Consider the following 26,575-nt stretch of genomic DNA (forward strand, 5'->3'; position numbering starts at 1 on the left):
CTGATGTGGCCAGGACAGTCCCAGTCAAGTCATCACAGAACAATGTTTCATCAACTTGGAATTACTGGCATCTCACGGACCATCTGTAGTAACAGTATGAGGGGAACTCTGACTGAAATCAGTAGAGAGGTCTTAAAGGGTGCCCTCCGGTCTCCCTCCGCCGCTGAGTTTCGATTTCGGACGACTGCCAGTCGTCCTGGGGCCTCTTCCGCATTCCTTGTCGTAAACTGCAGTAAAGCGCGTCCGCATGACGCCAAACGCGTCATCGCATGACGTCAAACGCGTCATGCGGACGCGCTTTACTGCAGTTTACGACCAGGAATGCGGAAGAGGCCCGAGGATGACTGGCAGTCGTCCGAAATCGAAACTTAGCGGCGGAGGGAGACCGGAGGGCACCGAAGGACCGGCGCGGGCACAGGACGGCTGCAGGAGGCTTGGGAAAGCCCCCAGGTAAGTGAATTTATTTTTCCGCAGCAGTTAAGGTTCCCTTTAAGGAAAAAAAAAAAAAAAAAAAAAAAAAAAAAGGCAGGAGCCTCAATTACAACTTTCAAAAGACAGGAAAGACAAAGGCGCGATTTACGTAGACACATAGAAACGCTCATACCGTTTCATATGTAGGATTGCAAGCAAACGCTTAATTTCAGCCTGCATCTGCTGTATGTCTAATCTCTGCTATCTTTTGTATTTTTTCACCTTTGCTTTCTTGATCTTAATAGTGATCTGCAATAGTGTTAGCACCTGAGTTACATTACAGACAGTATTGTAATTGCTATTGAATTCTGGCTGTTTGTTCACACTTTGTTTTCTGGTGGCTGTCTGCAATTTCCATCATAGCCTGTATCACATACAGATCTGTTTGAAGTTGCAGGAAATAAGACCACCCCTATTACTTAATTAGCATATTGTCTGCCAGCTGACTGGGCCTTCCTTCCTGATTACACATTGCTAATGCTATAGCTATGTGTATATGAGGAGAAGCACCTTGTCGGTTCGACAAGTCGGTTCGCTTTCTAAGGGCAGTTTTCAAAGGGCACAAACGAATTTACCAAAATTCACCAGTAATTCAACAGAAATAAGCACCACATCAAGGTAACATTAACTTTGTTGTAACTTACCTGTACTGCTGCTCACTATTGCTGTCTAACTAGATCATCTCTGCCCTTAACCACCCTGGCGTTCTGATTAAATCGCCAGGGTGGCTGCGGGAGGGTTTTTTTTAAATAAAAAAAAAACTATTTCATGCAGCCAACTGAAAGTTGGCTGCATGAAAGCCCACTAGAGGGCGCTCCGGAGGCGATCTTCCGATCGCCTCCAGCGCCCAGAATAAACAAGGAAGGCCGCAATGAGCGGCCTTCCTTGTTTTGCTTATATCGTCGCCATAGCGACGAGCGGAGTGACGTCATCGACGTCAGCAGACGTCCTGACGTCAGCCGCCTCCGATCCAGCCCTTAGCGCTGGCCGGAACTTTTTGTTCCGGCTACGCTGGGCTCAGGCGGCTGGGGGGACCCTCTTTCGCCGCTGCTCGCGGCGAATCGCCGCAGAGCGGCGGCGATCAGGCAGCACACGCGGCTGGCAAAGTGCCGGCTGCGTGTGCTGCTTTTTATTTCATTCAAATCGGCCCAGCAGGGCCTGAGCGGCAGCCGCTGGCGGTGTTGGACGAGCTGAGCTCGTCCAGACCGCTCAGCTGGTTAATTCTGAACTGCACAGCCTACAAGCCACCCCACCAAATAAAAACAAACTGCACTGATAAACGACTAAACGTTGCTCCATTGCCCTAGGTAAGCCCACCACCAAGTATCCTCCAACCTCTGCTACACCATTTTCCCTACCTATTTTCACCACCACTCCCAGTGCAACAGTATGTATCCCCAACACATCATTATGCGTACCCCCCTCATACCTCCTCCTCTTTCCCTTAATCACCCGCCCTATTGGTGCCTCATGTTCTGGCTCCATCTGCTCCTCCCCCTGGTCCCTTGTCCACTGCTCACCACACATCCTAACCCCAGGCCCACTCCGGTCTCCCAACCCCCCCGTTCCCCTCCTCATACTTCCCACCTCACCCACCACAACCAAATTTACCCACCTAGCCCCTCTCCCCGCCGCACCTCCCACCCTCCCCATACCCACGAACATTCTCGCCCCAATCTCATTCCCATCCGCCCCATACTCAGACAATCTCTCCCTCTATCTGGTGCTCTCTGGAATGCCAGATCTATCCGCAACAAGCTTACAACTATCCATGACCTCTTTATCTCAAAAACCCTCACCTTTCTTGCCCTTACTGAGACCTGGCTCACCCCCTCTGACCTGCCTGCAGCTGCAGCCCTATCCTACGGGGGTCTACACCTCAGCCATACCCCAAGACCAGATAACAGGCCTGGGGGAGGGATGGGCCTTCTCCTCTCCCCATCCTGCACCTTCCGTGTCCTTACCCCTCCCCCTTCTCTTTACTTTACCTCCTTTGAGGCCCATGTTATCCGCCTCTACCATCCCCTCCCAGCCATTATTGCAGTCCTATACCGCCCCCCCTCCAGTACTATATCGCACTTCCTAGAAAACCTTGCCTCCTGGCTCCCACACATCCTGTCCTCCGACCTCCCAACAATCATCCTCGGAGACTTTAACATTCCAATTGATGAGCCTACCACCTCTGCTGCCACTCAGCTTCTCTCACTCACCAACTCCCTTGGTCTCACTCAGCATATTAACGCCACAACCCACAGTGCTGGTAATACCTTGGACCTAATTTTCTCCAAAGCCATCGCACTTACCACCCTGGACATTACACCATTCCCCATCTCCGACCACCACCTCATCACCTTCACCCTCACTCCATCCAGCACCCCCTGTCCCCCTCCCCAAACTGGACGTTGGCAGAGAGATCTGCGCAACCTTGACCCCAATGTACTAGCCACACCTCTCCACTCTCTCTCCTCCTCCCTCCCCAGCCTAACCTGCCCCAACGAAGCGGCAGCTCAATACAACAGTAACCTCTCTGCAGCCTTAGACCATGCGGCTCCCCTGACCTTTCGTACCAACAGTCGCCCCAACCTTGGCACACTGCCCTCACAAGAAAACTACAAAATGAGACACGAGCTGCAGAACGCAAATGGAGGAAATCCCACAACAACAATGATTTCCTGGGATACAAGACCAAGTTGCAGATGTACCATGCTGCCCTCGCTGATAGTAAACAGATATACTTCACTCACTTGATCGCTACCCAAGCCTCCAACCCACGTCGTCTTTTTGCCACCTTCAATGCCCTACTTAACCCCACACCTCCCCCCCCCCCAACCTCCACCCTCTCAGCCACTGACCTATCAAATTACTTTATCAACAAAATTACAACCATCCGGAAGGATATTTCTCTCCTCCACTCTATCGCCCCCGCCTGCCCACCACATCCGACTCCTTCCTCTTTCTCCTCCCTTACCTCCTTCAATCCTGTCACGGGGGAGGAAGTCAACCAGCTGCTGGCAACTTCACCTGCCACTTCCTGCCCCCTAGATCCGGTCCCATCTGATTCTCTGCGCCCACATTTTTCTGATCTGGCCCCTGTCCTCACCCATCTGTTCAACCTCTCCTTCTCCACCGGCATCTTCCCCTCCGTATTCAAACAGGCCACTGTGCTTCCCCTACTAAAGAAATCTTCACTTGACCCTGCTCTGCCATCCAACTACCGCCCAATCTCTCTCCTCCCTTTTGCCTCAAAAATTCTTGAACGCCTGGCCCACCAACGCCTGACCAACTTCCTTAACTCCAACTCCCTTCTCGATCCCCTGCAATCTGGTTTTCGCACAGCCCATTCTACAGAAACCGCCCTCACCAAAGTGGTAAATGACCTCGCCCTTGCCAAAGCCGAAGGTAAATACTCCATCCTGCTCCTCCTGGACCTCTCCTCGGCATTTGACACTGTCGACCACTCCCTCCTCCTCCACTCCCTGCAGCTAATGGGCATTCAGGACCTAGCCTTAGCCTGGATCTCCTCCTACCTCTCCAACCGCTCCTTTACAACATTTTTCAATGGCTCCTCATCCACTCCTACACCCCTCTCAGTTGGTGTTCCTCAAGGTTCCGTCCTAGGACCCCTACTGTTCTCACTCTATACTGCCTCAATTGGCAAAATCATCTCCTCCATGGGCTTCAATTACCACCTGTATGCCGACGACACCCAGATATATCTCCACACCCCAGACCTCTCCTCCTCTACCATGGACAAAGTCTCTGCCTGCCTCACATCCATTTCCTCCTGGATGGCTGCCAGGTACCTGAAGCTTAATTTGGACAAGACTGAGCTTCTAATATTCCCACCCCGCACAGCTGCACCCCTCCCAGATCTGCACGTCACTATTGAAAATACTATAATCCACCCTACCTCCCAAGCCCGCTGTCTAGGTGTTACTCTGGACTCTGAACTTTCCTTTACCGCCCACATCCAAGGTATTGCCAGATCCTGCAACTTCCACCTCCGCAACATCTCCAAGATCCGCTCCTACCTGTCCCCTGACACCACTAAACTCCTTATCCACGCCCTTGTCATCTCCCGCCTAGACTACTGCAATTCTCTTTTATCTGGCCTCCCCTCCAACCGTACTGACCCACTTAAATTGGTAATGAATGCGGCAGCCAGACTGATACATTCTTCTCACCGCAGCGCCTCTACAACTCCGCTCTGTAAAGCACTACACTGGCTCCCCATCAGCTTTAGGATCAATTTCAAAATCCTGTGCTTTGCCTACAAATCAGTGCACAAGACCTGCCCAACCTACATCTCTGATCTGGTCCACAGGCACATACCAGCCCGCCCCCTCCGATCCTCCAATGACCTGCGCCTAGTCGCACCACGCATAACTCAGTCACACGCACGATTGCAGGACTTCACCAGGGCCGCCCCTACTCTCTGGAACTCTCTCCCACCAGCCATCAGACTCGCCCCCACCTTTAATTCCTTCAAACAAGCTCTCAAGACTCACCTCTTCACGCTCGCATACCCCCCTACACCAGCACCATAATATGTTCTGTTAGACCCCCTCTCAAAAGACGCACCTATTGTCTCCACCCCACCCTTTAGATTGTAAGCCTCCGGCAGGGCCCTCCTCCCTAACGTACCCAGCTTGATTATGCAATCTTACTCGCAACCACCCCTCTTGTAGACTCGAACAGTCTCTATTTTGACCTATGATACTGTATTGTTATCAAATCATTTGCATGATCTTGTTTTGTTGTGAGTTTCCGTATGTTCTACCTGTATGTTAACCCATTTATCTATTGTGCAGCGCTGCGTAAAATGTTGGCGCTTTATAAATACAATAAATAATAATAATAATAATAATAATAATTGGATGCCCGGCATTATGACATGTTAGCACACAGTTGTTGGCAGTCAAGCAGCACCGGACGGTGCAGGCTGCATGTACTTTGCAAAAAGACAACTTTACTTACGGTAACGTCTTTTCAGGTAGTCAGGAGGACAGCACCCCTGGATGAGACTTGTCTCCCTCCCCACCGTGGACAGGAACTGCAAAAGAAACAATTTGCATAAGCAATAGGCAGCCAGGTATATAAGCTACTTACTTGCCACTATACTTCAGTTAATATAAAAGATAATACGGACACTTAATAATGCTTATACAAACCTCTGATATTCCACCCAATAAGGGCGGGTTGTAGGGGTGCTGTCCTCCTGACTACCGGAAAAGACGTTACCGTAAGTAAAGTTGTCTTTCCCGGATCGTCACTCGGACAGCACCCCTGGATGAGACGATATACTAAAGATCAGGCTTAGGGCGGGACCACTGCTTGCAGAACCTTTCTTCCAAAGGATAAATCTGTAGCTGCCGATACATTAAGTCGATAATGCTTCACAAAAGTGTTATGACTTGACCATGTTGCAGCCCTGCATATCTGCTCAATGGAGGCCCCTGCCCTCTCTGCCCATGACGTAGAAATGCCTCTTGTAGAATGAGCCCTGACCGAAGAGGTTAACGTCTTTCCCCGTATCTGGTATGCTGATACAATTGTCTGTTTGATCCAGCGTGCTAAGGTTGTCTTAGAAGCTCTGTTCCCTCTTGTTTTTCCTGCAAACAGGACAAAAATTGCATCTGATTTTCTCCAGGCATTAGATCTTTCTAAATACTGTAACAGACACCTCCTCACGTCCAACAAATGTAGTCTCTCTTCCTTATCATTTGCCGGATTCTCACAAAATGACGGGATATAAATTTCTTGGTTCCTGTGGAAAGAAGAAACCACCTTCGGAAGAAATGTTGCGTCCGGACGCAATGTTATTCTATCCTCTGAAACAACACAGTACGGCTCCTTAATCGATAGTGCTTGTAGCTCACCTATTCTTCTTGCTGTAGTAATTGCTAGAAGGAATATGGTTTTCAATGTCAGGAATTTGTCCGAAACTTGAGATAAGGGTTCAAACGGAGACTCACATAGACCCTGTAACACTGTATTAAGATCCCAAGAAGGAACTCTTGACCGTATAGATGGTTTTAGTCTTCTTAAAGCCTGAAAGAAACGGATTATATAATCCTCCTGTGCTAATTTCCTTTCTAGGAACACACTCAAGGCTGACACCTGAACTTTCAAAGTACTAATACTAAGACCCTTCTTATAGCCACACTGTAAGAATTCCAAAACTGATCTAAGCGATCTATTGTTGCAGGATCTATCTATACACCAGTGATTAAAAACTCTCCAAGCCTTCCGGTAAATTAATCGAGTTACCTTCTTTCTACTATTGAGTAGTGTTTCTGACAGATCATCTGAGAAACCCTTAGACTTCAGTATTTCCCATTCAGGTTCCAAGCTGATAGGTGAAGTAGACTCGGATCTGGATGTAATACTGGCCCCTGGGATAACAAGTCCTGAGTCAGTGGGAGGATTATTGGTTCTGATATCGCTAGAGACTGTAGTAATGTGAACCATGGACGTTTGGGCCACATTGGAGCAATCAATATGATTCTCGCTCTGTCCTGAATGATTTTCTTCAATACTCTGGAAAGTAATGGAATTGGCGGAAAGGCATACATCATCCTGCCTCCCCAACTGATTGTGAACGCATCCATTGCCCAAGGTAAGTCCTCCTGAAACAGGGCACAAAACTTCCGGCATTTTGAGTTCCTTTTCCTGGCGAATAGATCCAGTTCTGGATATCCCCACTGTGACGTTATCGTTTGAAACACTTTCGGATTGAGTGACCATTCGTTCTGGTCCAGCTTCTCCCTGCTTAGATAATCTGCCAACTGGTTTGATGTCCCCTTTAGATGACGTGCTTGTAATGACATGATATTGTTTTCTGACCAGAACAAAATTTTTGATGTTTGTTTCCATAACATCTGGCTCTTCGTGCCTCCTTGTCTGTTTAGGAATGCTACCACAGACTTGTTGTCGGTCCTTATCGTCACATGCGTTCCCTTGATCTGATCCCTGAAGTGTAGCAGTGCCCTCCATACAGCTTCTAGTTCCCTGCTGTTGGATGATCTTGAGCTGATCTGTACTGACCATTGTCCCTGAGCCAGAAGAGCATCCAAATGTGCTCCCCAACCCCATAAACTGGCATCTGTTGTAATTATCCTCTGCTCTGGATAACTCCATACACGGCCTGATGAAAGATGAACTTGGTTTAGCCACCAAAGTAGGGACACTTTTATGCTGTGAGGGATAGGGATCTTCTTGTCTAATACCGTGAGGCTTCTGTTCCATGATCTGAGGATCCATAACTGCAGAATCCTTGTGTGGAACTGCCCCCACTGAACTGCGGGAAACGAGGCTGTTAGGAGCCCGAGGACTGCCATTGCTTTCCTCAGTGATACTGTCCTTGCATTCTGAAAGGAAAAAATAGCATTTAGAATTGCAGTAATCTTTCTATCAGGCAAGAAGATTCTTTCATTCCTAGTATCAATGCTAAATCCGATAAACTCAAGAACCTGGGAAGGAACTAGTGAAGACTTCTCCCAATTAATAAGCCAACCTAAATGCTGCAGATAATCTAACGTTGACTGCATCTGCAATCTTACCCTTTCCGCTGTAGGTCCCCAAATTAAAAAAATCATCTAAATATCCAAGGATATTAACTCCCATCAGCCTAAGCTCTGCTAGAACCTCAGACATGACTTTGGTAAACAGCCAAGGGGCAGAAGAAAGTCCAAAAGGAAGAGCAATAAATTGAAAATGTCTTACCTCTTCCCCCATGTGGACTGCAAATCTTAGATACTGTTGTGATGACGGATGAATAGGTAGGTGAAGATATGCATCCTTGAGATCTAGAGAAACAAGAAAATCGTCTTTCTGCAAGAGATGAATCACAGATTTTATATTGTCCATCCTGAATCTTCTGTATTTTACATCTAGATTTAATTTCTTTAGGTTTAAGATGAATTGGTAAGATCCCTGTGGTTTTTTTACGAGAAATACTGGCGAATAGAACCCCTCTTGTTTCTGACAACTCGGTACATATCTTATCACCCCCTTTTCTAATAGAGATAGGACCTCGCTTTGTAGTGCACGACACTTTCTTTGATCTTGTGGTTGGGGAGTAATGCAAAACCTCAGAGGAGGATGATGATTGAACTCTATCCGGTACCCTTCTGATACAATCTTTAGTAACCACTGACTTGTGAACTGAGGCTGCCATACTTCTAAAAAGTTTGCAATTCTCCCCCCCACTGGAATCCTGGCGTCATTGCTTATCCTGCCTCCTGGCAGGATTGAAATTGGGTTTCGGTTTCTGTGATCTGTATGGGACCCAACGTTTACCCTTGGAGGACTTGGAGTTTTGGTCAGACCTGATGGGGGGACGAAATGGCCGCTTATACTGGAAAGGTCTTTTCTTTTCTGGAAAGTTTTTCTTTCTATCTGATGACCTATCTAAAGTATCATCTAAATTGGATCCAAAAAGCAGCCTGCCTTCACATGGTATACCACATAACTTAGATTTTGAGGAATTATCCCCATTCCAGGTTTTAACCCATATACCTCTTCTGGCTGAGTTAACTAAAGCAGTAGTTCTGGCTGTAAGTTTAACAGTGTCGTCTGATGCATCTACCATATAATTAGAGGCATTTAAAACTTTCGGAAAATCATTAAGAATTTCTTCTCGCGGGACCCCAGAAGCAATCTTATCCTGCATTTCTAATAACCATGTTTTTAATGATCGACTCACTGCCGTGGACGCTACTGCAGGCTTGAATGTTAAGGAAGAGGATTCCCATGCTCTCCGCAGGAGATTGTCCATTTTTTTGTCGATTGGGTCCTTCAGACAACCAAAGTCTTCAAATAACAGATCTGTTTTCTTTGACACCCTAGAAAAAGACGGGTCTAACCTAGGCGGAGTACCCCAAAACTCCTGATCTTCCGGAGAAAAAAGATAACGATTAGACAAGGATCTCGGCCAAAAAGCTCTCTTCTCAGGGTTATCCCATTCCTTCTTAATCATACCCTTAAGGGTGGAATGGACTGGGATAAACTGAGGCTGGGGGTCCGCCAAAGTCCTGTACATCTCATCCAAAGGTGTCAAAGATTTTCTTTCTGTCTTGATACCCATTGTATCATACATAGCGCTTAATAAATCCTTCATTAAATCGGTTGAAAAAGCAAATTTTGATCTGTCCACATTTGAGACCTCTTCCTCCATATCTGATAGCTGATCTAGCTCCGATATCTCCCCCTCAGATAACTCAGAACCCTCCACCTCACTCTCTCTTCTACGTTTGGATCCCGAGGGCCCTGGTTGAGCCAAAACAGGGGAAGCAGGGATAGCAACTGCAGGTATTGTGTCCATATTTCCAGTAGTTCCTGGGACATCAGAAGGAACTATAGAATTGGAAGCAATGGCAGAATCTTTGATCTCTTTAATCGCTGAAGACATCTCAGATCTCATCCAGCCCATTAAATCTTTAAGTATGACCGGAGATTCATCCTTGACTACTTTCTCTGTACAGCTCTGACATAATCTTTTAGAAGAAGATGAAGAAAAACGACTGTTACAAATTGCGCATTTCCTCTCCGACCTGCTTGAACTATGCTGACTGGTCTGAACAGCAGCCTTGTCAGTTTTTTCACTTTTATCAGATTTGTCCGACTTGTCATGTTTTTTAGGCTATAAAAAAACACAAACAAGGGACAATCGTTACTAAAGGTTACATAGTAAAAAACCATAACAAGCAGGAGTATACAGGTACCACATCTACTTGCCAGAGAGGGATCTTGTCCAGACTTAGCAGATTGCAAAGGAGCTGAACCTGAAGCGTCCTCCATGATTGCCAGCCACATCTGAATCATGGACTTACTTCCACATATATACCCTCAAACAGACCCAGCTGACCACAGCTAACGCCGCCCTGCTGCATAATTAATCAGCCTCACATACCTTGATGCATCAGCTGAAGCTGATTACCATACACCGCCGCGGCTCCTGCCGCTTAATTAGTCTAGCGTCATTGTGATGCAAATGTAATCAGCTGTTTCGTTGATTTAGTATTCCCCGCCGCGGCCCCTGCCGCTCTGCAGACCTCAGATCACGCGGGACGCCAGCGCGTGACTACTTCCGGGTAAACCGGAAGTGACCTCTTCATGCGTGCGCCTGCACGCATAATACTGCTGCCTTCTCCGGAGAAGCCTCCCAAACGCTGCAGGACTCCCCACTGATCACTGCTCAGCTCTATTGGGAGTCCTGCCACACGCTGCCCCTGCCGAACTGACATGGATGGCCCCCTGGAGACCTCTCCCTCCGCTCCGTCCGGGACAGGAAACTATACTGAAGTATAGTGGCAAGTAAGTAGCTTATATACCTGGCTGCCTATTGCTTATGCAAATTGTTTCTTTTGCAGTTCCTGTCCACGGTGGGGAGGGAGACAAGTCTCATCCAGGGGTGCTGTCCGAGTGACGATCCGGGAAATGTACTTTTACACAAATCACCCTTGAATATAAAGTGGGCCACAGCAGCAGCCTATGGATATTTCAGACTTGCGCAAAAGGTGGATCAGCGCAACACCAGGCCTCCAATCAGAGATGCGCTGAGCCCCCCCAGGAACTATAAACGCACCTTGAACCCAAACAGAAGCTCTGCATATACACCAAAAGCATGGCTGTTAAGTGGGAGCAGCTGACCAAAAAAACGAATTAAATTAGTACATAGCAAGGAAATGAGCAGCGCTACTTAAAAACAGACTAGTGCCTACCTGCAAAAGAGTGCAAGCCTCACTTGTGGGGTCGAATATACACCGAGCATACACATGACCTGTCTACCACTGGAGGAGGATGTTAGTTTCCTGTAACAGCTTGCATGCAACCTATTAAGTACTCGTCCCTCCCACTGCGAAGAAGTCAATCCTCCATGGGAGGGGCCTAACACTAACTAAATCCTAACCTATGTATATGCATAGCCTGGGTGCGCTACCAAGTAATATATGATATTTCAGACTGTTGGCAGTATCAACAGAATGACCTAAACTGCAGTATAGTTAAGCAACCACAAGATGTCACTGTAAAATGTAAAGTGCTGCGATAATCTCTATGGTATTGTTATTTCCTGTATTCACTCTGTGTTGCTCTAAGTAAGCTGCATTATCTGGTGGTGGTGTAGGATATATCTCTACATGGTTTTCTTCAGTAATGATTTCAAACTTGTTATACTGTGCGTCTATCTGCGTGTACAGACCACTCTGCTGCATCACAGGCTAGGTAGCTTCTGAGGTATGAACATTTTAACTTCAGGAACTCGCCCCTGTGAACCCCTGATCACCCACCAAAACACCATCCTGTCAGATCAGTAATGTCGGTCGCTTTCTGCAAGATAAAAAAAAAACGATTGTGCAACATATTGGGGCAATGATCTTTGGCAGAATCAATCACCGTGATCAAATATGTAGAAGATTGTTTCGATCAAAAACGGTCACTTCAAGTTCCTAGGACTGGGCAAAACGTTCTGCGTTCCTTCCCAAGTTAAAAATACAAGATTTCAGAAATATAATCTATTTTCTAATTTATAATGATAAATAGCAGCCTTTTTTCCAGCTGCATGATGACAAATATACAATATTTTACATTTATTGGAGGAACCCCTCCCTTCCTTTTATATTGCCGGGACAGAATCCGGCAGACTGGTGGAGGAGATAAAAAACAAAAACACAGGCTGCTACTGATGATGTCACAGGGGAGGTGATCTCAGCTTGTGTGAGATTTCACAGGGACGACCCCCCTGGGAGGGAGGGTAGCTGATGACAAACACACCCATGATCTAAAACCTCCTACTAAGCTCAGAAGTAATGGCTACCACCTGTAGAACCCTAGTTATGCAAAGAGAAGGGTGAAAAGCATGCACTGAAATGCTCATAGGATTGAAGGAGTGTTTATTTATATTTGTATGTGTCAGAGTGGTGCAACTAAATATTTTGATTTAAAAAAAGGTTTGGTTTGGGTCCGCTTTAAATGGTATAGAAATATTGCCAGGTTTTTACTGCATTCTAAAAAGGTATACAAGAAAAAGTATTAAAGAACTTTAGTGAAAACCAATGAATAGCTTATTTTTTACAATATTTATTTATAGATTTAGTGTTTGCCAATTATAAAATATTTCCTCTCCCTGATTTACATTCTGAAATGTATAACAGGTGGTGACATCTTTAGTCCTGTCAGGTGATCTGTAATGCTGGGAATACACGACGCGATCCGGTGGCTCGATTAGCCGCCGGATCGACTCCCGCCACGACCCCGCTCATCCACGCAGGCGCCCGGATCGCGGGAACTTCTCTTCGTTTTTCTTCCATTGTCCGCCCGCGGGGATCGAGCGCGGAATCAATCCGTTACGTAATCGGACACGTCGGAAATTATGAATCTAGCCATTAGCGGCTCGATTGATAAGAAAAAAAATGCTGTGTATGCCCAGCATAAGGAATGTTCGTTACTGAGAGTTCTATGCACAGAGGGAGATATTGCTTGCTTGACAGTTGGAAACAGACGTCTTTTCCCACAATGCAACGAGGGCCACAGACCATGGTCCTGACATCACATTGTGGGAGGGGTTTTACCACAATATCAGCCATACAGAGGCCCCATGATGATCCGTTTGAGAAAAGGAATAAATTTCTCATGGGAAAGGGGGCAGCAGCTACTGAGTGGGGCAAAGTTCAATCCTTGGTTAAAGTTCCTCTTAAAAAATGTAACTATCTACCATGTGCGGAAGGAAGCACATGTAACATTAGGAAGAACGGTATATTGGTGGAACTGCTGACTTATCTACATTTGTCTATCGATTCTCTTGACTACAATAAAACTCATGAGTCTGATTTATGTGTGGAGAAGAAGTCTTTTGAGTCTAGTCAGGGCATTGTATTGACAGGCAATGTATATTGCTCTATAAGAATTACTGAATTTACTGTCTACTGTCAGATCACCCTTACAGAAAACCCAAACGTTCTAATTAGTAAATCTATTCTATAATGGCAGGTCGTTTACCTCCTGACCGGTATAAGGAGATATCGAAACGCTAGCCAATTCTGTACTAGCAAAGAAAAACAAAAGTTTGCTTTCCTAAAACAGAAAGAATTTGCGATAATTCAGGTTGGAGTGAGCTTGAGATGTCTCCCAGAGCAACACTGCTGAATATATGCAAATTAACCATCATTACCCTTAGAAGCTAAACACACCTCCAGAACCGCTGGAATGCAATGATGTGTCAGCTTGTTAATTTGTACAGAGCCATAATAATCCAACATGCATACAGACTGTTTCGGATTGTTTGATCCTCATCAGTGCATGGCATGGATTAATATGGCTCTATGGAGTAGGGCTTGTGAATCCGAGAGGCACAGACTAACCAGCAAGCTCATGGTGACCCAGAACTCATTGGAGTGTGTAAGGGACTACAATGGTCCTAAAAGCCCCCTAACTAAGGGGTCTTTTAGGACCCTTGTAGTCCCTTACACACTCCAATGAGTTCTGGGTCACCATGAGCTTGCTGGTTAGTCTGTACTACCAAAGAGACCTGCATCTTACAGGTGAATCCATAAGGCTGTACACACACTAGTTTACGGTTGTTGGAAAACGAGAGATCCCCAATATTTAGTGACTAGTGAACGGAATATGAATTCAGTAACGGCACAGCAATAGTCTGCCGATCGGATAGTTACCGGACGTGAGAAAATGAAGACACGGTCGAGCGATATTCACACCATGCGAGTAGTTTATCGATTGGTACGAGCAACCAAGACCGATTACCACCCGAATCAATCTACTAGGAGGGGCCAGCCTGCTGCTGGGACACTTTTTTTTTTAATACACGATTCTCAGCGTTAATTGCCGATGTCCGCAGTCTAGTGTATACAGAGCTTAAGAGACAAGTTTTTCATATTTTAAAGGATTACACTAACATACTAACGTCGCTTTCTAGGGCCCTTTTCCACTAGCTGCAGCAAACCGCTTCAAAAAGTGGACCGCAACCATTTGCCAATCGCAATAGCACTGTCGTGCTCAACTTTTCACTGGCGCAGACAGAACACAATGCGCATGGCATTTGTAGGCGTTTCCTCACACATCCCAAAAACAGAGATTGATTGCTTCCTCCAAAAACTTGCCTTAGGCTCAACACACACCATACAATCTTGGTTGTTCAATCTTACCACTTTCATGTAGTATAAGAGCTTATCCAATCAATCATTCAAGGTATTTTCAATCTATATTGTCCCTTATACTATATAGATTTGGTAAATCTGTTCAACCAAGATCGTATGGTGTGTGTGGAGCTTTAGACTGACTATAGTAGTATTAGATTGTGAGCTCCTCTGAGGACAGTCAGTGACATGACTATGTACTCTGTAACGTGCTGCAGTGCTACATACACATGCATAATTATAAGTTATCTACACCGAAAACTTTTATAATTATGTCATTACTTTATATACATAATGCATACAAAAAAACATGTCCCTAAACCGTAGCTTTAGGAAGCGATGTCATTGCAAGAAGATGTAACCAGAAGTTGCTGCATCATAAACACACATTGAGGGAGGCACAGCTGGGATGTGGAGGGCCTGTGTGGATGGCACTGGGCAGTGGACACACTGAGCTCTGATAAGGAAGCACACAGGGATATGGACACTTCCTGCAATGCAGTGCTAGCTTGTAAAGCAGCCCAGTACCGGTGTCAGGCTTTGATGTCCCCAAGAGGTGGAGGGGAGGGAAGGAGGGGGACTCTGGCCAAATCGGTCCTGTGACTGAGATTGCAAGCTGTGTCCCCCTCCTCCAGATACTCGATCTGTCTGTGCTGTGTGTGGCCTGGCAGATGACTCAGAGCCGTGTGTCTGACATTTTCAGATTCCATCAGTGAACCATGCAAACCACTCAACAGGCAATGAGGCAGATACGGAACCATGGGCCATGTCCCACAGCGGTATCACAAGTCACGGCCACAAGCCACTTTGCTAGAAACTCATAATTATTTATTATGGCCGCTTCACACTTGCAATAAAAACGTATCAGTTTGGTATGTTTTTTGGTGTGAACAAAAAAACAAAAACAAAACAAAAAACGGAGGAACAGATCGTAATGTTAAAAATGTTGGCTGTCTTGCAAAAAAATGGATACGTTCCTGAAAACTGAGTGGAGAGTCCCAACATGGCACTTTTTCTTTTTTGTCCTTCTCCGGAGATGATCGGATCCCCACGGAAACAAATGAAAGACAATGCAAAAAAACGGACCTTCTGTTAACATAGAGAACTTTGCACACCAAGTTTATGCCAACGCGGATTCCTTAAACTTCCTGCAACTCCCCTCAGCGCCATCTTTGCGGACTTCCTGTTTATAAGCATGGCTACAAACATGCCGACCAAGTGGTTATTTTTTAATGTGGAGGACCTGGTATTGGCTGTCCAGGAGCACCCAAAGAGCTCTATGAGGAAGAATATCCACAGTACGCAACTTCCACCATTACAAGTAAGTTTGGAAGGATATTACCAAACAGTTTCACAAGGACTATGATACTTTGATACCAAAAACACTCCCAAAACCCTCCCAAGTACATTAAAGAAGGCCTTCTATGGTTTAAAAAAAATTGCTTGGTACAACATAACCACTTACTTCCTATTGGTCAAAAAGGGCAACATTATCATAATAGCAAGAAGTTTAAATCAGGATGATACCATTTATTGGCTAACTAAAAATGAATAAAAGTTAGTTAGCCAATAAATGGTATCCCGATTTAAAACTTCTTGCTTTTACTGATGGCTAACCTGGTACAATATCCTACTGCTATTATCATAATAGAAACGCCCATAAAGGATGTACATATTGTTGCCATACGTTTAAAGAGAATCTGTATTGTTAAAATCGCATAAAAGTAAACATACCAGTGCGTTAGGGGACATTTCCTATTCCCCTCTGTCACAATTTCGCCGCTCCTCGCCGCATTAGTCAAAAACAGTTTTAAAAAGTTTGTTTATAAACAAACAAAATGGCCACCAAAACAGGAAGTAGGTTGATGTACAGCATGTCCACACATAGAAAATACATCCATACACAAGCAGGCTGTATACAGCTTTCCTTTTGAATCTCAAGAGATCAGTTGTGAGTTTACCTTCTGTCCCCCTGCAGCTCTCCTGCACTGAATAGTGACAGGCTGATTGTTTCTTCCTGCAGGCAGCTCTGCCCTGTGTCTGTAATTCCTCAGTATGTGTCAGCCAGCTCCTTTCACAGCCCCAAACAGAGGAGGAGGATTTTTATCCAGCTCTCTTCCCTCACTGATAAGAGCAGAGACGCTGCTGGTTTATGTAAATAACACACACACACTGGAGTGTGCATAGAGGGGCCTGGAGAGGGGTTTGCATAACAGATCAGCACGGAAGAGTTGGCAGCCTTGCAGACACAGGGTGACAAGTCCGACAGGGGAAACCTACATTGATGTATTACAGAGACAGTGATAGTAGAAAGTGCTGCAGTAAGCCAGAGCACATTAGAATAGGTTTAGCAACTTGTAGGATGGTAGAAAAAAAAAGGATGACATTTTTGTTAGAGCTTTTCTTATCGCTTTTTGGCCTCCCAAGCTTTCTGAGAACTTTTTAAAAAACGCTCCCGTTGACTTACATTAAAAGCACAGTAAAATCGAGCAATTTTACCACGATCATGATTGAACTGCCATTTTAATGTAAGTCAATGCGGAAAAGGGGTGTCAAGGTGACGTCACGAGGCCGACTGGCAAAAGATCTCATGCTGAAATTGATTGGGAATCAGCCTGCGGTAAATGACAGCCAGCAGATCTCTCTCCGATCAGATCGAGATCTGTCTAATGTTGGATTAGCCGCCAAAAATCGCAAGTATGGATACCTTTAGAGGCAGAGGATCAGCAGGACAGGTAAGCAATATACCTTCATTTAAAAGGAAATAAAAAGGTCAGCCTCCAATAAGTCTCTCACCTCAGGTTCCCTTTAAAGTGGACCTGAACTTTTGCACAGGACAGAAGGGATACATAGATAAATCCACCCTGTATGTATTTAGAGAGTTCAGCCTGTCTAGTTCCCCCTCATCTGTGCCTAATCACAAGATGTAATTTGATCTCTTCAGCTGTGTCTGCTCGGGAATCTCCTTTGCCAAAGCAGAACAGCTAATTTGTAAACACAGGATGTTAACTTTATGTCTGCTTCCATGAAAGCAGGAAGTAGAAACACTGCAGATTTTTTGCAGGATTTGTATCAGCTGTAACAAAGAAATGGTTTTCTTTTTAAAAGGTTATTATGCTGTTGCTTATCTTTTTTAAAGCAAACGTGAACTCAGAACGTCCTCTCTGCTCTAAATGTAGTTTCTGACTGGACCTGAGCTTCAAGGCCACCACATTCAGCTTACGGTTATCTATCTGCTCCTCATACCGGCGGCTCTGATGCTGCCTCAGACAAGGTCAGCTCTTCCCACAGAGCACCGGCAGTGTACAGTACATGGAGATTGTGCGCCAATAATTAGGTTTAGGAGGAAGTAATCCCAGAGGTTCGGGCCTGTCTGGAAACACGGAGGCAGCGCGATATAAACAGATGTAACTGCTGGCAGGAACATCCAACCTAACAGCGAGAAACCCGATACAAGGCCGGAGTCTTCAGCACTATGAGAGGATGGAGTCTCTCAGAGAAACCAGATACAAGGCCAGAACCTCCTGCACTAAGAGGATGGAGTCTCTCAGGGAAACCAGATACAAGGCCAGAGTCTCAAGCATTATGAGAGGACGGAGTCTCTCAGAGAAACCAGATACAAGGCCGGAGTCTCCAGTACTACGAGAGGACGGAGTGTCCAGCACTACGAGAGGACAGAGCCTCTCAGGGAAACCAGATACAAGGCCAGAGTCTCCAGCATTATGAGAGGACGGAGTCTCTCAGAGAAACCAGATACAAGGCCGGAGTCTCCAGCACTACGAGAGGACAGAGTGTCCAGCATTATGAGAGGACATAATGCTGGACACTCCGTCCTCTTGTATCTTCAGATACAAGGCCGGAGTCTCCAGCACTATGAGAGGATGGAGTCTCTCAGGGAAACCAGATACAAGGCCTGAGTCTCCAGCACTATGAGAGGACGGAGTCTCTCAGGGAAACCAGATACAAGGCCGGAGTCTCCAGCACTATGAGAGGACGGAGTCTCTCAGGGAAACCAGATACAAGGCCGGAGTCTCCAGCACTATGAGAGGACGGAGTCTCTCAGGGAAACCAGATACAAGGCCGGAGTCTCCAGCACTATGAGAGGATGGAGTCTCAGGGAATCATTTGATTTCCACAATTTCTTCTCAATCACAGCTAAAAATTAGCATCAGTGCATCCAAGGCAGCTACCAGAGTCTGAAACCGAGGAGCGATCTGTGTGTCGTGACTGCAATCAGGGAACAAGGACACAGTGTTTCCCCCAAAAATTAGACAGTGTCCTGTTAATTTTTGCTCCAAATGTGCTAGGGCCTATTTTAGGGGAAGTCTTATATTTTTATGAACACGCTAGTTCCTGTGCTGTGTGTCCTCCTGCCTTCACCACTGGGCCACCTCTTCCTCTGCTGGATCCCCCTCTTGTGAGACCTTGTGTCCCTGCTGTGTCTTCCACTGGCCACCCCATTGTCCTCCTGGTGTCCCCCACCATCCTCCATGCTGCTGTGTCCCGGATCTATGGAGGAGAAGTACAGCAACTTGTGTTTCTCTTGGAGCTGATGGTCTCGCAGGCAGGACCCATGGCTCCATTATTCTGCCAATCATTCCACATGCTGAGTAGCAGTGAGTGCAGCGATTGGCCCAATAACAGAGCCATGGTCCCTCCTGTAAGACCATCAGCTCCAGTAGAAACATAAGTTGCCATACTTTTTCCTCTTACTGCCGCTAGGACTTAACTTTCAGAGTAGGGCTTATATTTCCAGCATGCTCAAATTCTTGCTAGGGCTTACTTTTGGGGGATGTCCTAATTTCGGAGAAACTGGGAGTACACAGTGCATGGATGTGACTGTTTAGTGTTTAGGTCTTGAGCTCAAATATTCGCCAAGTCATTTTCACACCAAAAGCCCCATTTTTGATTTTGAAAAGATATTAATGTAACAATGTATTTTCACAATAGGGTCACCAAAAACAAATACAAGAAATGAAACAAAAACATGAATTTCCGCTCAAAACAATAAGGGCCATACCCTAAATGTGCTTGCTAATGTGCAGGGACTTAATTCCTTTCACTCCATATTAGGACTCCCATAATTCCATGCAATTCTATTCAAGAACCTCATCACTGTCGACCAATCAGATAACTGCCTGAGTATGTCTGCGATCAGTGACCAGAAGTCCCCGTTAGGTCAGCAGACAAGGAGAAGCCACCAAATTCACAGCTGTAGGTAGACCTGCACCTTGGAGGCGACTGGACAGAAACACTGGCCATACACACAAACCGATTTAATGCAATCATGAGCTCTGAACTTCAAAACAACTTAAAGCGTTTTTTAATACACATTAAAATGGTCTGATGGGACCTGTATTTTCTGGATCTCCGGTTAACTGGTCTGCATATCACTGCAACTTTCAAGATAAAAATTTGGGGTGCCATGAAACTGATGTGAAAGACATGCCCACCGCCCCTTCAATCAATCACAGACACGCCCCACTACACCTCCAATCACAGCACAATACAGCTATTCCACAGTACTATACCAAAGCCACGCCTCCAAACCTCCATACACACCACAGCTAAAAGACAAACACTTATATAGAGCTTTTCTCCTGGCGGACTCAAAACGCTAGAGCTGCAGCCACTAGGACGCGCTCTATAGGCAGTACAGCCACGCCCCCACCAGCATGGCAAACCATGAGGAATTAAGGACCATTTCATTAATCTCCCTTTATATCAGCAACTGGAGTTGAGCAAGACAATAATTAACCCCCCCAAAAAAATTGATACAAAATCTATTGTACAGATCTGTATATAAAACCAAAAAGGACATCACGGGTGGGCATACAATATACACCTCCAATCACACCACAGCTACACCCTCACCACACCTCCATTCCACAGCCACGCCCCCAACCAACTCTCCAGTGAGGACTCACTTCACCAGTATGGCAAACCCGTGACAAATTTATGAACAGGTTATTCCCATTTAAAGGGAACCTGAAGTGAGAGATATGGAGGCTGCCATATTTAATTCCTTGTAAACCATGCCATTTGCCTGGCAGCCCTGTTGGTCTTATGGAATAAGTAGTGTCTTGAGTCTAAACCCTGGAACAAGCATATGGTTAATGCAGTAAAGCCCAAGTCAGAGTATCTGATCTGCTGCATGCTTGTTCAGGGGCTATGGCTAAAAGTATTAGAGACACGGGATCAGCAGGACAGCCAGGCAACTGGTATTGTTTGAGAGGAAATAAAGGGAAATAAATATGGCAGCCTTCATGTACCTCTCACCTCAGATTCCCTTTAACTAATCATCATTAAAGGACACCTTAGCGCAAAAAAGAATTTAAAAACTAACTTGCTCCCAGGTCAGGGTGGTCGTGGCTGACTGCGCAGGTGCTGCCCTTTAACACTATGTAGTTGTGACGTAGTGCGCATGCACTCACACGATTAAAGGATGCGTGCTGCCGGGCAGCGCCTGCGCAGTCAGCTGTGACCACCCCGACCAGGCAGTAAGTTCAGGGAGTAACGGCGGGGGACGGAGGAGAATGGGGGGGAGCGGAGGGCATGAGGAGAGCCCACTAAACATGCCTGCTCCCTGTTATTACATTTTTTTTTTCTTTGCCAAGATGTCCTTTAACCCCTTCACCCCAAAGTGGTTTTTACCCTAACGGACAAGAGCGATTGTCACCTTTCAGTGCTCATCCCTTTCATTTGCCAATAGCTTAATCACTACTAATCGCCATACAATGATCTATATCTTGTTTTGTTTTTTTTTACCACCAATTAGGCTTTTGGGGGTTAATATTTGTTTTCAGTATTTCTTTTCTATGCATTTAAAAAGGGAAAAACCAGGGGAAAAAAATGAAAAAAAATACACTTTCTCCAATATCATCCCCTATAGTTTTAATATAAACGCTGTTACTGTACATAAAACCCACACATTTTATCTGCCTATTTGTCCTGGTTATCTCAACATTTTAATTATGTCCCTAGTACAAAGTATGCGGACAATATATTATTTGGAGAAAAAGGTGTATTTTTTCTTTCATTTTTTTTTCCCCTCACTAATCGCACACACATACAGCGGCACTGTTTGACTTATAAAAACGTCCAGGAGCCGTTAAGAGGCTCTAGCAGGACGTTTTTATAAGTCTGGTTGTCATTAAAGGGAACCAGAGACGAAGCACCCTCATGTATATTACCATATATATTAGTGGGAACATTAGAGAAAAACACCTACCTTGCTTTGTTTCATTCTGCACTGCACAGCCTGCTTGTTAGCAGCCTTGATAAAATCCCTGACTGAGCATTCAGTCTGGCTTTGCTCAGGAATACTTATAGCGCAGTCTGTGTTCTCATGTCTTTTCAAGCCCAAGCCTGCCCCCTACTGGCTCTGCTCAGGCATAATTATGGCTGAGTCATTAAAGCAAAGCCAGACTGAATGCTCAGTCGGGATTTTATCAGGGCTGATTAGAAGCAAGCTGAATCGTTAAAAATGAAACAGACAGCAGGGTAGGTGTTTTCTCTAATGTTCCCAATGCTATACAGTAAAATACATGAGGGTGCTTAGTCTCTAGTTCACTTTAAGTGGTTAATGATAGTTTTCAAATTCTTTTTGCACTAAGGTATCCTTTCATATCCTTTTATATCAGCAACTGGAGTTGAATCAGACAATAATTGAGAGGAAATCAACATTAAAGCAACTGTTGGGCATAAAATCAAAACTAAATCCTTTTTTTATCTGGTAAACAAGTAATAAGGATGCTAACCAGGCAATCCAAAAGTTAAAAATTCACTCTTAGGCCTCTTTCACACCAAGACGTTGCGTTTTAGGGGGACGTTAAGATCGCATACCGTGCCCCTAACGCAACGCATGGTGGTGTTGAAGTTGGACGGCAGATTGAGCCGCTGTTTTCGTTCTATCTATACTGATAGAACAGCCGTTCCAGGATAGGGATGGGAAGTGCAGATATTTTAAAGGATTCGGATGATTCGAATTGGATCATTGAAAAGATCCAGATCTTTGAACCGAATCATTTGAATCATTTTACTAGGGAAGCAGACTGGGGGTGAAATGACTAGCAGGAAAGGACTTTCCCTGCACTGTACATTCTGTATGTTCCTGTTTCTTCCAGACAGACATCCACTGTGAACAGAATCTTTCATTGTGATGATCCGGATCAAATGAACAAATTCATTCATGATCCAGACAACACTAGGAGTCCAGGTTATGTCACCACAGTGCAGTGAATATTAATTAGCCATGTGGCTAGTCACTGAGCATGTGCAAGCAGTCTAACACAGCTAAAGCCCAGTATAAGGCACAGCATGCTGCACTTTCCCAGAACGTGCAGCGTTACAATGTAACGCAACGTGGACACTGTGAACAGCCCATTGATTTTTCATTACTGTGCGGTGGGCTGCGTTACAGGCTGCTCTAACGTGCGCCTGTAATGTCCCACTGTGAAAGCAGCCTTAGTTTTCTTATCCAAAAAACAACATTCCCCAGTTTCCCTGGCTCTTATTTGGTACATCTGCCGTACAAAGGAAGTTGCAGGGCATGCTGGGTTGTCTTTCTTTCCTTCTATACTTTCCCCTCAGACTTAACTAATGGAGCCTGATTGGCTGAAGCCTCTTTCCCTCCAGTTTTCCCCTCCCACACCTCAGTTCCTCTCTGATTGGCTAATATTTCTCAAGCTGAGACAATGCACTTTCTATTACAGAGCTGGGTGGGAGTGCCTGAAGACTGGGAGGAGGGCGGGCAATGCATAAACAATCAGGCAGAGGAGAGTATAGGAGGAAAATGACATCAGGATTGGCTTCAAAACAGACAGACAGTTAAAATGGAGAATCCTAAGAAGAATTTTCTCTTTTTTACTATAGAAGAATCACTAAAATCAAAACGTGGACAGTGCAATACATATGTTAAGTAAGTAGAGCAAATATTTATCTACTTATGTGTTTTTTTTCTGAGATAGTATGGCTGACAGCTCCTCTTTAAAGTCTGTTGCTGAAAGGACAGAGGACAAGAGACACCCGGACACCGGGAGCCCGTTCTGGTGTGATATCGTCTGAGTGGTTTCTCTCAATAGAATATTCTAATCAATATATACTCACAAATATGGGTTGCTTCAAGGAGGCAACCACTCTTGTCTGCAGGTTGAGAAATACAGTCTCCACTGGGCCTTTTCTTTGGAGGTCTTGGTCGCAACTCCTAAATGAAAATATATTCGATGCGCCTAATCATGAGGCGTCGAACACCCTATGAAATAGGGTATATTAAGTAAATTTGGAAGGTAGGAGGCGCCCGATTGGTAAGGGTAAAGATACTAGATAAATATTTGGGTAACCAAATCAGATAATAAATATCAAATGTCAAAGATTTGAAAAATTCAAATCTTTGACATTTGATATTTATCTGATTTGGTTACCCAAATATTTATCTAGTATCTTTACCCTTACCAATCAGTCGCCTCCTCTAAAGTCTGTACATCAAACCAAAAAAGAGGGACATCAGGAGAGGGCATACGATAAACACTTAATCCTAAATTATTAGCATCTCATTATCCATCTTCAGATACACTCCAAGCCTCTCCCAAGAAAGAGGGATAGAACACATCACAGCGATTGCCTTTTTTGTATGATAGGAAAAGCTCTCGGGCTCTGACATCCTCCAGGAATAAACACACTTGACATGGCTGCAACTGCTCCATTTTGCCAGGCCTGGTATGTCAGACATCCAGATGAAAGTGTTGCAGAGCAATCCTGACTAGACCGCAGAAAGGTCAGCCAATAGAGCAGACATTGTTCCAGAACAATCCTTGGTCTGTCATATACATTTTTACAGTCCTCACCAATTAAAAAATAGCCCCTCCCCCTTCTCCACACAAAGTGACCACTATGCTGCTCACAGTCCGCCCAGCCGCTCCACACAATTAGCTAGATTGAACTCAGCTCATTAAACGCAAACCCTTCAGATGACGGCAATCGGGGCGAGAGTGACTCGAATGCTAATGGAGATGGGCCGAGGTTCCCTCAAGGGCTTCACTTTTTAAATCAAAGGACATCTCTCTGTCTGATCAATACTGATGGAGGGGCGTGTCAAGGAATGTTAAAGCTAGAATCGCTGGTAGCTGTATGTGGTGGTATTGGGCAATTCTCAGCATCCGTGAAAAAAAAATAAAATAAAGGATACTGAGAAATTCAGCGCCCAATTTTGGCAAGTAGAATATCCGTAAATGTAACCATATACTAAATTGTTAAATTGACAATTACATTATAAAAATATCAGTAAATAATACCGATATTTAACTACAACTAATCTTAACCTAAATGCACGCTGTTTTGATTAGGTATCGTGTAGCGGAAACAGACCCAAATTGCTCACGGACATTAGCTCTGAAAGCAAGAGTACATTTCCAGAATTTCCCTAAAAAAACCCAAGATGGCAGCCGCTGCGATACTGAAATGACAGCTCGCACCATCAAGGGAGGTGGGGGTAGATTTGAATAGGTTTGGGGTGATCGCCATTAATTACCTACATAGAGTCGCTCTTCTGGCCCCCCGATTGGATCAGATTTGCCAACTTCCCCAGGGAAGCATTCAGTAATATTGGACAATACTCCCTCCTCCGATAATGCTCCCTTTATGTGTTTATGTAAGAAATTAGCGCTAAACTCTGAAATTGCACATCAGTGACAAACTGAATCAATGTCCCCTCGCCTGCTCACCGGGCCTTACTCTAACTCTATGACCTTGGGCAGCACGGTGGTATAGTGGGTAGCACTCTGGCCTTGCAGTACTGGGTGCCCAGGTCGTATTCCAGCTAGGGCACTATCTGCAAGGTGTTTATATGTTCTCCCCATATTGGTGTGGGTTTCCTCCGAGCACTCCAGTTTCCTCCCACAGCCCAAAACATACAGATAAGTACCGCTATTGGCTTCCCCCTAAAATTGACCCTAGACTACTATTCAGACAGAGATGACTATGGTAAAGATTAGACTGTGAGCTCCTCCGAGGGACAGTTAGGTGACAAAACAATGTACTCTGTACATCGATGCGGAAGACAGAGGAGCAGCCCTTGTAGGCAAGTAATGCCGATCGCCCCAATCCTCACCCACTTAAAGAGAAACCGTAACCAAGAATTGAACTTCATCCCAGTCAGTAGCTGATACCCCCTTTTACATGAGAAATCTATTCCTTTTCACAAATGGATCATCAGGGGGCGCTGTATGGCTGATATTGTGGTGAAACCCCTCCCGAAGTGTCATGTCAGGACCATGGTTGTGACATCACACTGTGGGAGCCTTGTTGCATTGTGGGAAATAGCGGTTTACAGCTGCTTGCCAAAAAAGCAAGCAGCATCTCCTTCCACTGACATCACCTACCAGCAGTAAAAATGTCAGCATGAGATAAATGTCAGAATGTAAATCAGGGAGAGGAAAGACTTTACAATGGGCAAACAGACAATCGTTTATACATAAATATTGTAAAAATGAAGCACTTCATTACATTATTTTCACTGGAGTTCCTCTTTAACAGCTCAGTCTTTTACAGACTTCCCATATAAGGAGGTTTATCTTCTATAGTCTCATATTTTGATACAGAGTAGCCTTGAAAACGATGTTATTTAAGTCTGTGGAACAGGGAGGAGATGAGACCAAGTGGAGGAGAGAGTTTATCTAAAGTTTACTGTAGCAATTCTCCCGAACGGTCTGAAGCAGCTCCAGATTTCATCTCTCTCTTTAGGGCGTGTCCTTTGTGGATATAAACAAAGCCAACATGGCAAACCAAAACAAGGATACGCTGTATTCACAACAATAAACAGATTATAGATGGAAGTGGATGTTAAACTGCTACCCCCAATTTCCAAAACCACAGGATCCCGCAGAATGCAACACTGGCCCTGCGACAGAAACTCTGCAGACTGTTGAGCAATTGCTTATATTTAGTTCTCTCTA

General features: G+C 45.1%; 1 protein-coding gene across 4 annotated transcripts in view; it reads right to left on the reverse strand.

Annotated features, from left to right (window-relative positions):
• The window catches only part of FERMT2 (FERM domain containing kindlin 2), a 168,126-nt gene that overhangs the window by 81,069 nt on the left and 60,482 nt on the right, over nt 1–26,575 (reverse strand). The gene's annotated exons all lie outside the window — the stretch shown is intronic.

The sequence above is a fragment of the Hyperolius riggenbachi genome, chromosome 9 (genome assembly GCF_040937935.1).
Source record: "Hyperolius riggenbachi isolate aHypRig1 chromosome 9, aHypRig1.pri, whole genome shotgun sequence".
Taxonomy (NCBI): Eukaryota; Metazoa; Chordata; class Amphibia; order Anura; family Hyperoliidae; genus Hyperolius; species Hyperolius riggenbachi.